General features: G+C 37.2%; 1 protein-coding gene across 4 annotated transcripts in view; it reads right to left on the bottom strand.

The window, feature by feature from the left end:
- LOC106880554 (uncharacterized) overlaps positions 1 to 10,069 on the bottom strand; it is a 92,302-nt gene extending 82,233 nt beyond the window's left edge. Inside the window, exon 1 of one of the 4 annotated variants that reach the window (XM_052972451.1) lies at positions 10,050 to 10,069. The gene's annotated coding sequence lies outside the window, so the exon portion shown is untranslated. Of the gene's footprint in view, positions 1 to 4,821; positions 5,075 to 10,049 lie in introns of those variants that run through there. The other 3 variants (XM_014930565.2, XM_052972449.1, XM_052972450.1) reach the window with 3 other exon arrangements.
- Between the last annotated feature and the right edge of the window lie 2,530 nt (positions 10,070 to 12,599).

The raw sequence follows: 12,599 nt of genomic DNA, 5'->3' as shown, positions 1-12,599 counted from the left end.
CATTAAGTGCCGACTACATAAACAAACGATTCTTCGTTTTATTTGCTTTTTTCATTTTAAATTTGCTTTAACCCAAACCCTAACCCTAACCCTAGGGTTAGGGTTAGGGTTAGGGTTAGAGTTAGGGTTAGGGTTAGGGTTAATTGTTTCAGAATCGTTTGTTTATGTAGTCGGCACTTAGTGTATATCGGCTGAATGGACGTCAGTGATTGGTTGAAATTACAGAAATACGACAACTTTAACATGGAATAATTTATGGATTTCTTTTTTTTTAAAGAAGACTAAGAGAAAAAGATGTTTTATATGACACATTCTACCAGTGTTCCAAGTTTCAAAGTGTTTCGTTAATGAAAAATGTGGCCCCCGTTTTAAAAAAGATCCAAAATATGATTGTAACATTTTCATTAACATCATTTTATGTCCTCTTGCAGCATTGTTATGGGTTAGTTAGGCTGTCAGAGTCCAAGTTAGTTTTCATTTGGAGTTATTGTCCTCATAAATGGGCTGGGAGAACCATGTCTTGATTGTATGTTCCAATTTTGGCATGATTTCTATGGCTAGATGATTCCCTAACAGCAACCACTTAACAGTGTACTTGGTGCATTTTATTGATATACCAGCAACAGAAATGTTATCAAGAACACAATGCACCATTTGGTCCAGGAATCAAAACAATGACCTTGAAACCATGAGTGCAACATCCTAACCACTAGATCAGATGTCTTCACATGAGTAATAATAGAGATGAGTAATTGTGAAAGAAAGTGGTTGGTGTCAATAATGAGTGACAAGTGAGAGATAAGAAGGTTGACTGAAAAGTTCATAGGCTGATAAAGATACTGTCATAGAATGTGACAGATGAGGTTAATTTTTCAATATAGTCCCCTTTGCAGTTCACATACATCTTTCATGCAGTGCTTGCATCGCATTGATGAAGGAGCTTTCATCTTGTTGATTAAGAAAGTCGTGAACAGCAGATATGATGTCATCATCATTGCGATACTGGTTCTCAGCCAAGTGTATTTTCATGTTGGGGAACAGATGATAGTCAGTTGGGGCCAAATCAGGAGAATAGAGTGGGTGATCAACCAGTTCAAAGCCACAGTCATACACAGCAGCCATTGAAAGCAAGAACTTGTGTGCTGGAGCATTGTCCTGATGAAACAAGATCCCTTACATCAGTTTTCCTGGGCGTTTGGTCTTGACAGCCTTTCATAACTACTTCAGCAAGCTGGCATAGTACTTTCCATTGATGATGTACCGCTTTGAAGATAATCAAAAAACACAATGCCTTTCACATCCCAAAAAACTAAGGTCATCACCTTCCCTGCAGATGGTAACAACCTTGGCCTTCTTTGAAGCAGGTGAGAAGGAGTGTTTCCACCGCATGGACTGTCTCTTTGTCTCTGGCTTAAAGTAATAAACCCAACACTTATCCTGGGTTAGGAAATGTTCAAGGAAGCTAGCTGGATCTGCCTCAGACAATACCACATTTTCCTGGTGAGCTTCGATCAGGTGTCAGAAGATTTGGCACCCACCAAGCAGAAATTTTCATCATGCCAAGTTCATTCTCAACTCTATCATGGGATATGCCAAAAGCATTGGCTATTTGATTTATAGTCAATCACTTGTCATCCATCACCATATGGTGAGCACAATAAATGTTTACTTTGGTGATGTCAGCTGCAAGATGTCTAGACCTTGATTTATCTTCAAAACTCTCTCAGGCCATGAATAAATGAGATAGTATAACTGATGGATGAGAAGATAACACAATGGGGAGGAGAGTTTATGGAAGTAAAGATAATGGTAACCTCTGATTACTGCTTTGAGTCTTGGGACTTCTAGGGCCATTTACTTTGTTTGCATGGCATATAAGTGACTGAGATCACAACAGTCTCCTGAACAGGACACCAGTCTGTTGCAAGGTCCCTCGTTTACAGTTGAGTTGACTGACACAATGTGAAAAGAAGTGATCTGCTCAAGAACAAAATGCTGTTCCAGGTCTGGGAATTGAAACATTGATTTTCTGACCATGAGTGCAACACCTTTATTACTAAACCATGCACTTTCACAGTTGATGGAGACTAAGTTGGAATATACTTGATAAGAAACCCCAAATGTAAATCCATCAACGTCTTTCTAATGTTCATTTCACCATGCCAGAATAGGTGTGTGGGACCTCTCCTGCAATGCATATCATCACTCATCATGATTCTTTGTGATTCTTTGTCATCTACTTCATGAAGTCCAACTTCTTGAGATCAATATTCACCACTTCGTCTTATGCCTTCCTCAGTCTCCTTCTTCCACAGGTTCAATCCACTTAAAGTGCTCAACACTTTTAATATACAACAGACATCCTATGTCCATACCAGAGCAGCTTTTTCTCTAGCATGTTACATATGATTTCTCTTATATCCAATTTTTCTTTCAGTTCATTTGTGCTCTGCTTTCCAAGCTTACTTAATTTTCTTTCTAGTCTTCACAAATTTTCTGCATTCAAAGCTCATGTCTTGCTTCCATGTAATATCACTCTTCATGCATAACATATAATCTACCCTTTACTATGAGAGAGAAACTCATTGTTATTAGTAGGGTCAATTGTTCCCTGAACTTCTTACTCTGGCTACTCTACTCTTAGAATAGCCAGCTCCCCTGCAAGGTGCATTCATACATATAACTCCTTCTGTGTATCTGTGTATTTGCCACATACACAGTCTACCATTTATGCCTGCCTACCTGTGATCCCAACTCAATCTCTTTTGCATTCAGGTCAACTCTGACTGAGCAGACATTCTTGCCATGACAATCCAGTCTTTTTTGAGGAATGTCTAGGACTCTATTATACAATGTGCATTGTTCTTTTTCTTCTACCAATATAGTGTGAATTGAGAGGTTTGGCTGTTATTTCTAGTAAGTTGAGTTATCATGTAGAGGTTGACGTATGTATTCTTTCTATGAATATGTGTATGTGTGACTGTGCGACATATGTGTTTGCAAACATGTGCGTGTAAATGAGTGCATGAATGTGGGATTGCATTTTTAGTAGTGCATACATGCATGTGTGATGTGTATCTTGAGTGCTGATGTTTGATTTTTTACAAGTACCTTTTTTTACAGGTGTTGGTGGGTATGTATAAGTGTGTGTATGTCTGCATGTGTTTAAGTTCGTACACATGTATGTATGCATGCATATGTGTAATTATGTAAGAGTATGGTTGTACAGGCATATATTTCTCTGTATTCTCTGTAATCTTAATACATACACATTTATACATTTTTCCTGTGTGTAGATCACTCAATAAGTTTTTAATAAGCATATTTTAGTGTGTGTGTGTGTTGTATGTTTTGAGCCTGTGTGTACAAGGATACGTGTATGCGAGTGCATATTTGAGCATATGTGTATGTGCATGCATGTATATTTGAGCATATATGTACAAACATATGTTTGTGTGTGTGTGGGGGGGAGGTAGGTATATATAAGAGGGGGTGCTGAAAAGTTCCTGGCTTTAAGGGTATCATGAAAGGCCTGGTTAGAGGTGTAACCCCCCAAGTTCTTTTACAAGGCTTAGAAAAACTGAAGGACCACTGCAATCGTATCAGGGCAATTACCCCCAGGACAATTACCCCACCATAGAACAATTACCCCACCATAGAACAATTTTCCCCGACGACAACTACCCCCTTAGGACAATTACACCCCCTCCAATATATAATGAAGTTTTAAATCATCATCTGTTGTCCTCAGGGGTAATTGTCTCCTTGTGGGGTTATTGCGCATGGGGGATAAATGTCCTAGAGTCACCGCAACACGTCTGAATCTGAAAGGGGAATATGGCGAATGAAATCATTAACTGATCCTCCTGTATCTTTTTTAACTCAAAGCCAGGAACTTTACAGCACCCACTTCATGCAATGTATGAGTAGATATGTAATTTCATATTCTATATGTGTGTGTATGATTGTATAATTCTTTACTGGTGCGTACACACGTGTGTGGATGAATCTTTCTGTTAAATTATTTAAATCTTTTACTAGTTTCAATCCCTGGACTGTGTGGTCAAGTTGGAGCATGGCCTTGAAGGGTTTAGTTGAACATATTGACCCCAGTACTTATTTTTAATTTTGGTACTTATTCTATCAGTCTCTTTTTCTGAACTGCCAAGTTACAGAAACATAAGCCAATCAACACTGATTGTCAAGTGGTGGTAGGGAGATAAACACAAACATACATACACACATATCCATCCATCCATCCATCCATGCATACATACATATACACACACTTGCAATGAGTTTCCACACAGTTTCCATCTACTAAATTCACTCACAAGGCTTTTGTTGTCTCAGGGCTATAGTAGAAGACTTGTCCAAGTTGTTGCACAGTGGGATTGAACTCAAAAGCATGTGGTTGCAAAGCAAGCTTCTTACCCACACAGTCATGCCTGCACCTCTATGTATGATTGCATACCACTTTACTGTTGTGCATTATGTGTGTATGTGTACACGTGTGCGCATGTGCATGGGCATGTGCATGGGCATGTGCATGTGTGCACACATGTACATCTACATGTGTGCACACATGTACATCTACATGTGCATGTGCATGCAAGCATTCATGTATATGTATGTGTGTGTGTGTGAATACATGCATGTGTGTGTGCATGTGTATGTGTGCATGTGTGTGTGTGTCTGTGTGTCTGTGTGTGTGTAGCTGTCTGTCTGTCTGGTTACATTTTATGAATCTGTCTGTGAGTCAAAATATTACAAAATTTTTAGACAAAGAATAAAGTATCATTTGAACTGTAAGTCATTTACCTGTTTTATATTTTCACCTTGTTATAATGATTTATATCTACCTTGAGGTTACCTCTACATGATTACTGACCTGTAAAAACAACAGCCAGATTTCCCTCAAATCACATCCTGCTGTCTTAAAAAGAAGAAGGACGTACTGGATAATGTATTTCCTAGGAAGACGGTAATCATGTTCACAGCTGGAATGCCAGGTCTGTCTTGGGTTAAACAGCAGCATGAACAAAGCAACAGCAGTAGCAGCAACAGCAGTAACACTTGCTGCAAGCAATAACAAGAGTAACATAACCAACACACAAATCACCACCACTACCACTACTGCCACTGCCACCACCACTGCTGCTGTGGCCACTGTTGCTGCCATCACCACCATCGCCACAACTGCCACTGTCACTACTACCACCACTATTATCATAACCACCACCACCACTGCCAGCAACAACAGCAACAACGACATGTGTGTGTGTGTGTGTGTGTGTGTGTAAAACCAGAGGAACATATCTTGATTTTTTCCCGATAAACATCAGTTGTATTTAATGATTCTACCAGCTGCCAGTAATTAAGAAAAGGCAACAAAAATAACTATTAAAAAAAACTTCAATCAAACAACTAAAATAGTCAAGGTATGAGACTTGATATAATTGCTCAATCTGCAAAAAATAGCAGCCAAACCTTGCTTGAAAAAGATGTGTAATTGGGTATTCATAAAAAAAGAAGGCTATGTAGTCCTTGATGTATTATACCTATTTAAAAAAAAAAGAAGAAGGATGGTAACAATTGTTTATAGATCTACCTGATCAGGGTTGAGTCGGTGCTAAAGAACATCATAACAGTATGCACATATGTATGCAAGAGGAGCAAATCTCAATCAATTGTTTTTCCATAACGAACCTGTTTTCTATTTTACCACTGTCTAACACATGCCAATGATAAAAACGAAAACAAATAAAATCCAATACTCTGCAGAAAGAAAAAGGGTTGGTGGGGAAACTCCAGTACATGTACCAGATCAAATAAATAAAACAATAAAAAAGATAACCCTATTGATTTACAACCTTCTCTCTCTCTCTCTTAGTTGATAAAATATTTCATTGAATTGAATAACCATTAATTTCAGTCAAGGAGCTAGGGTGAATGACAACTAGATAACAGATTGAAAGAGTTGGCAAATGTGTTGTCTGTGGTCAGAATATTTAAACATAAATGGAGCCAAGTTCATCTAACTGTGGAAATAGGTAAATATATAAATATAAAATACTATTCAATACAAATGCTTGATTTATTAAAATTACTAGTTTAAAAGCCGCATTGCGTGCAGACTTTTAAGCTAGCTCCTGTGGAGGGCTAACTGGGCCTGCAGCCCAAAATTAAGGAGAGCTAAATAGCATAACTATAATACTTCTATAATGACTATATGCCTTAGTGGTGTTTGATCAAAGGTTAAGGACTGATGAGAATTAATTCTGTAATGCAATTATTCTATTGTTCCAGTCCCGTTTTGAATTCTAACTGTTGGCCAATTTGTCCCAAAGTTCTTATCTTGACATATAATTAATAAAGCGAAAGTCATTTATCTCTCTTTTGATCTCTAATGCCATCTGACGAATGCCAACCAGGATGGCATGAATCAGCCAAGCTTTACCTGCTAGAAATCGCAACCCAAATGCTTTTAAATCAAATCTCAATGCTGGATGTTCAAGAACCAAACGAAGGGCAGATTTTCAATCCTGGGATCATCCTGATTCCAAAATGGCATAATAGGTCTATGTAGAGCAAATGTAGACTGAGATACAGGGATCCCAGACAGACAGAACTTCACATTTATTATTATAGATTTCCACCTCTAGAGGAAGTATAAGTTCCTTGGTTACAGGAGATAAGATCTCTTGTAGCTAAGGAAACTTATTTGGAGATAAGATTGTCCTCTTATCTTCAGATAATAAGCCTGTCCTTTTCCTCCCTGGAATGTCAGTTTTAGAGAAATCTTGTATCTTGAGATTATCTCCCTTTCTCAAGCAGAGTTGGTCTTAATTGCCTATTGGTAATTATGAAACATCCTCTAGAGGCTGAGATGATTTTAATAAATCAAGAATTTATGTGATATAGTATTTGATATACTTGTAGCTATCTTTGTTGTACAAATACCTGCCCTTCCAATATACATATGCTTCAGAGTAAAGTATTCAACAAGTACAGAGCATAATATGAAATTAGATAAGTGACAAGGGAATAGGAATTATGTAATTAACTTCATTAGCTTACAGCTGTTTCTGCTATATGTATCAATACTCTACAAACTATCACTTGTTGATAAATAGATATTATACAACAACAATAGATTATGATAAAGGAAATATTTAAAAAGTTATAGTTATGAACAAGAAGGTTATTGTCAAAATATAAAAATATTGAAATATTTTAATCACAGAGTGTGATAACAGTTAAATAAGAGGAAGCTGTAATTAGAATAAAATATACTGTAATAACAGCATGTGGAGTATTATGGTGGATTGCCAGTTAAATGACAACATGAAGTTTTTAATGTTAAAGGTGAATATTGATAGATTCTCAAGAGAGAGAGAGAGAGAGATAGATAGAGAGAGAGAGAGAAAGAGAGAGAGAAATAGATAGATAGATAAATAAATTGATAGAGAAAGAGAGGTGGGAGGAATTGTCAGTCTGATCTGAGAGTTTAATTCTGAAAAAAAAGAAGAAAATCAATAAAAATTTAGAGGAAAAGTCTACTATTGCATTTCACATTATCATTTCTTGACACTGGAAACAGATATTAAGTTCACTAGAAAAGTGAGCAATTACAATTCAATTTGTTCTCACTGCCACTGTCAGTTTGCTTTATTCACCAGTTGGTGACAATGTACTTTATATAGCAATATAGAATTAGGGGGAAAATTTCCATTACCAGTAAAGAAGTCTTCTCTTGAGAATTTCCATCTTGGTGTGGAACAATTTTCTGTTGTCTTTGTCACTAAACAATGGCGACTTCAGTCAACCAGATGGAGATGACGAAAGGGTTGCTGGATCATATGTGCACATGCGTGTGTGAGGGAGAAGGAGGAGAAGAATAAGGCAAAAGAGAATGGGAGAGGGGACATTGAGAACTGAGAAACATCGTAGATATGCAAGCAGCTGTGAGGGGAAATCATCGAATTACTATCAGTGAATTATCAGAGGATGTGCAGACTAGTTACGGTTCAGTTCAGTTCATTATCACTGAAGATTTGGATATCAGATGTGTGCCTGCCAAGTTTGTGCCAAAACTGCTTTCAGCTGACCAAAAAGACACTCGGGTTTCAATTGCACAAGAGCAGGTATCGGCAAGCTTTTGGCAAAATTTGATGCAGATTCTCTGCTCGACTTTCTCTGTTATGGTCAATGCGACAATTACATGCTACACCCCTTCCTTCCAAGCACTGCTGTAAACAGCAAAAGTGAGCTAGAACGTTAAAACTTAGTGCATGTGCTTAGCAGAGTTCAAGGTCAATCTGTGCTAAGTGTTTTCACTCAGCATGCTTTAGCCTTGTTACTATGGCAACAGTCCCAAGTACTTATTGATCAGACTATGTCTATATATATAAATAATAAGGGTGGCTTGTTAGCAATTTTTCAGCTGAAAGACAAAAATATATATGTCACTAAAGCAACTAAGAGTGCTAGTCATAAGAGTCAAAACAATTCATAGCCACGATAAGCACTACCTTAAAGACTGACATTTACATGCTGGTGACACATAAGGGGCACCTATGCTGGTGGCACATAAAAGACACCTGGTACAGTCTGTGGAGTGGCTGGCATTAGGAAGGGCATCCAGCCATATAATGAAAATAGACAACTGGAGCCTGCTGCAGCCCACTGGCTTACCAGCTCTGGTCAAACAGTCTAACCCATGCCTGCATGGAAAATGGACATTAAATGATGATGATTATATATATATATATATATATGTATGTATGTATGTATGTATGTATGTATGTAATGATGTTTGTATGTATATCTGTAGATGGCTTCTGCCTACCAAATCCGCTCACAAGGGCTACAATAGAAGACCTTTACCCAAGGTGTTGTGTAGTGGGATTGAACCTCAAAGCCTAGTTGCAAAGCAAGTTTCTTAATGACACAGCCATACCTGCACCTATCCGGCATTTAGTTATATATATGTGGTGATTCTGGGTTGTATATAGTCATTCAGGTGAGTATTTTTACATCATTAAGTTATATATAGTCATTTAGGTATGCATTTGGTTATTTGGCATTGTAATTATAGTCATTTAGTGTTGTGTATATATAGACATTTGGGTGTATTTATGGTCATTTAGTGTTGTATATATAGTCATTTGGGTGTATTTATGGTCATTTAGTGTTGTGTATATAGTCATTTGGGTGTATTTATAGTCATTTAGTGTTGTATAGTCATTTAATAGTCTGTAATTATTATTCTTTTGTTCCTTTTAGTTCCTTTTATTGATTTCAATATTGAGGCTATTGCCATACTTGAGCCCCAATTTCAAGAGTTTTAGCTTCCATGTCAGTCCTGCTACATGTTGCATTCTGATAGATTATTTCATTAATTTATATTCATTGAATGGTTAAATTTTAGATTTCTTGATATAAAAATTTCTTGGTGTATTATTTATACTGGTACACATATATGCATACACATATATATATATATGCATATACACGCATACATCCACACATCCACACATCCACACATACATATGCACATACATACACACATTAATACACACAAACACTCACACATTCATATGCACATACACTCAGACACAAGTACACAATATATACACATACATACACATGTGTATGTACATACATACATACATATATACATACATACATACATGCATACATGCATACATGCATACATACATACATACATACATAACGAGGTTTTTATCTGCCACAATTCACTTAGTAAAATATAGTTCAATTCATTTGAGATTACAGCAAAAAACTTTGCCCAAGGTATCACACAGTAAGATTAACACCTAAAACCATGGGAGTTACAAAGAAAATCCACTTAACTTCTTAACAATACAGTCATACCTGCTTACAACTTGTTACTGTTAATATAAATTATATCATTTCATTTTTAAAAAAGATGAATGACAAGAACAAACAAGTCTTGAAATTAACTTGATATGAGAAAATTATGTGTATGTAAAAAGAAAAGGGGAAATGGAAAAGGTACTTACATGACATAAAATGTGAAGTATAATGACTAAATCACAGCCAACTTTGAGCTGTGAGTGGGTGGCTGAAAAGAGTTGGGGAAGGCCTGGCAGAAAGTAATGTCACATGTACCAAAACATAGGATCTGAACTTTGAACCAAATATCTTCAAAATATGTTCAAAATTGAACAGAAAACAGCATGACAGTCTTTTTAATAACAAGAAGTTTATTTTGACAAAGAATAGTTTTTTTTTTTTTAACAACAGAAAACTGAGGTGGACGAGGTGGTGGTGGTGCTGGTGGTGTGGTTGTGGGATAATAAGTATATGTGTGTGTGATGGTACAGATGGTGTGGTAGTGTTGTAGAAGTGGTGTAGTATGATTTGATGGTGGTGGTGGAGGAAGTAACAATGGTGATGTCGATGGTATGGTAGTAGTGGTGGTGGTAATAGTAGAGAGTGTAGAGGTGTAGGTGGTAGAGGTGATGGTGGTTGTATGGTCACAGCCATATGGCGTGATGCAGCAGTATGTCGCTGTTGACATGTTATGATGTAATATTGTATTATAACTTGCAAAGGTTACATACAGGCTTATATCCTGTACTTACTGATTTGACCCTTTAGCATTTAAACTGACCATTTCCAGCCAAAACTCATCCCTGTTTTATGTCAAAACTGGCCAGGTCTGGCTTCTCACACCTACCCTACAATGTCATTCTAAAAAGTGAACAATCACTACACTGAATTATCAAAGCTACAAGACCATTTCAATAAATAAGTATAACATCTAACAGCATAATTTGAATGCTAAAGGGTTCAGCCCTTCCATTCCTTTGGAGCATTGAGCATCAACACCTTTTTCCTACTGTTCTTGACTCTGATCTGTCTTTTCTGCTTTTTTCCTGTTTGGTCCCCGTGACTTTATCTCTGCCTCCTTAGGTCTTATTAGTTGTGAATTGTTATCAATGCTCCTAGAATTTTGCTTTTTTCTAGTTTGGGGTCCTGGACCAACACAAACCCACTTTAATCTCTTGGAACAGCTGGTCCATATTAGCCTGGCCTCTATCCTTTGAACTTGCTTTGCATGGGAGGCTTTATTGGGGGCTTGCACTCTACTTGCATAGTTCTCTGGGTCACTGAGGCACATAAGCTACCACATTTCAACAAGGACTAGACCTTGTGGTGGTTATTTCCTGTATTGAAAAACAAAATGGGAGCATTAGGAGATGTGTAAAACATCCTTTGTAAGAAATATGGAAAACTACAACTGATTATTAATGTTATCATTCTCATCATTGTCATCATCGTTGTCATCATCGTCATCGTTGTCATCATCATTATCATCACTGTTCTCATGTCTGACCATGACTAAGTGGTGGAGCTGTTTAAGTCCTTTCATTAGCAATGCCGTTAGAGGATTGAGAAGTTATCATCGTCGTCGTCATCGTCATCGTCATCATCGCCATCATCATCATCATCATCATCATCATCGTTTTGACGTCCAATTTCACATGCTTGCATGGTTAGTCATTGACACTTTGCTTCCCCCACCAACATGTTTTGGAGGTTGTTAGGCAGATTAAACAACTAGAGACATAGGTTAGAAGAGATAAGCTCTTGAGCCAAAGCTATTTATCTTGGAAATAAATCAACATAGGCACAGGTTGGTTTTATTCTTAAGAAGTTTGCTTCCCAACTGCATGATTTTGCATTCAGCCCTAGGCCAACAAAAACCTTGTGAGTGAATTTGGCAGATGGAGCTGGATGGAAGCTCATCACACATATATGTGTGTGCGTGTATCTCTCTCTCTCTCTCTCTCTCTCTCTCTATATATATATATATATATGGTTAACAGTGAGAAAAAGCGAAGGAAGCATTGCTTCAAATGGAGAACACTTTGAAGGTGATAAAAGTGTAAACATATAAAACTAAGTGAATAAAATTATTGCAAAGTTCTGGTTTCCTTTGGGTACCACCATGTATAAATGTGCTTTTGCTATCATAGTAGGACGTCTGTTTTGATGTTTAGTTTACTATCTGGGGCAGCCAGTTTTTATTCTGAAATCCCCAAAAATCTGAAATTCAGAACACAACTGTCCCCAAGGGTTCCAGATAAAGGATTGTGTACCTGTATATATATATATATATATATATATATATATATATATATATACATCAATATTCCTCCCTGTGCCTGTGAAATCTTGCATCCCTGCCGTAAGGCTTTATTTCCACATATGCCAGCTTAATTTAATTCATCCTTAGTCAAAAGACTTCCGTTGTTATGTCCTGTTTTATTATTTTTATTGTATTTGTGTAACATTGTCCGTTTTTTTCCGTCCTTGTTTTTGTATACATTTGCTGCTTTCTTCCAAGGAATCTAATGGTCTTAGCTTAGTTTTTCCTTGGGGCTGGCCAGATTGGAGTAATCTTGAGTATAATCAGCTGAAATTGCGAAGATAACCTGGTACTTGACTGAGGAAAGAAAACTTCAAATGACCCGCCCTTGTTTTCTTGGTATCGTCTATCTGGATGTTTTGTTGTCCCATTTTTGTATCACCTAACTGCCCAG

The sequence above is a fragment of the Octopus bimaculoides genome, chromosome 13 (genome assembly GCF_001194135.2).
Source record: "Octopus bimaculoides isolate UCB-OBI-ISO-001 chromosome 13, ASM119413v2, whole genome shotgun sequence".
In the NCBI taxonomy this organism is placed as follows: domain Eukaryota; kingdom Metazoa; phylum Mollusca; class Cephalopoda; order Octopoda; family Octopodidae; genus Octopus; species Octopus bimaculoides.
Note: the sequence above shows the minus strand (reverse complement) of the source record. Positions and strands in the feature narration are given on the sequence as shown.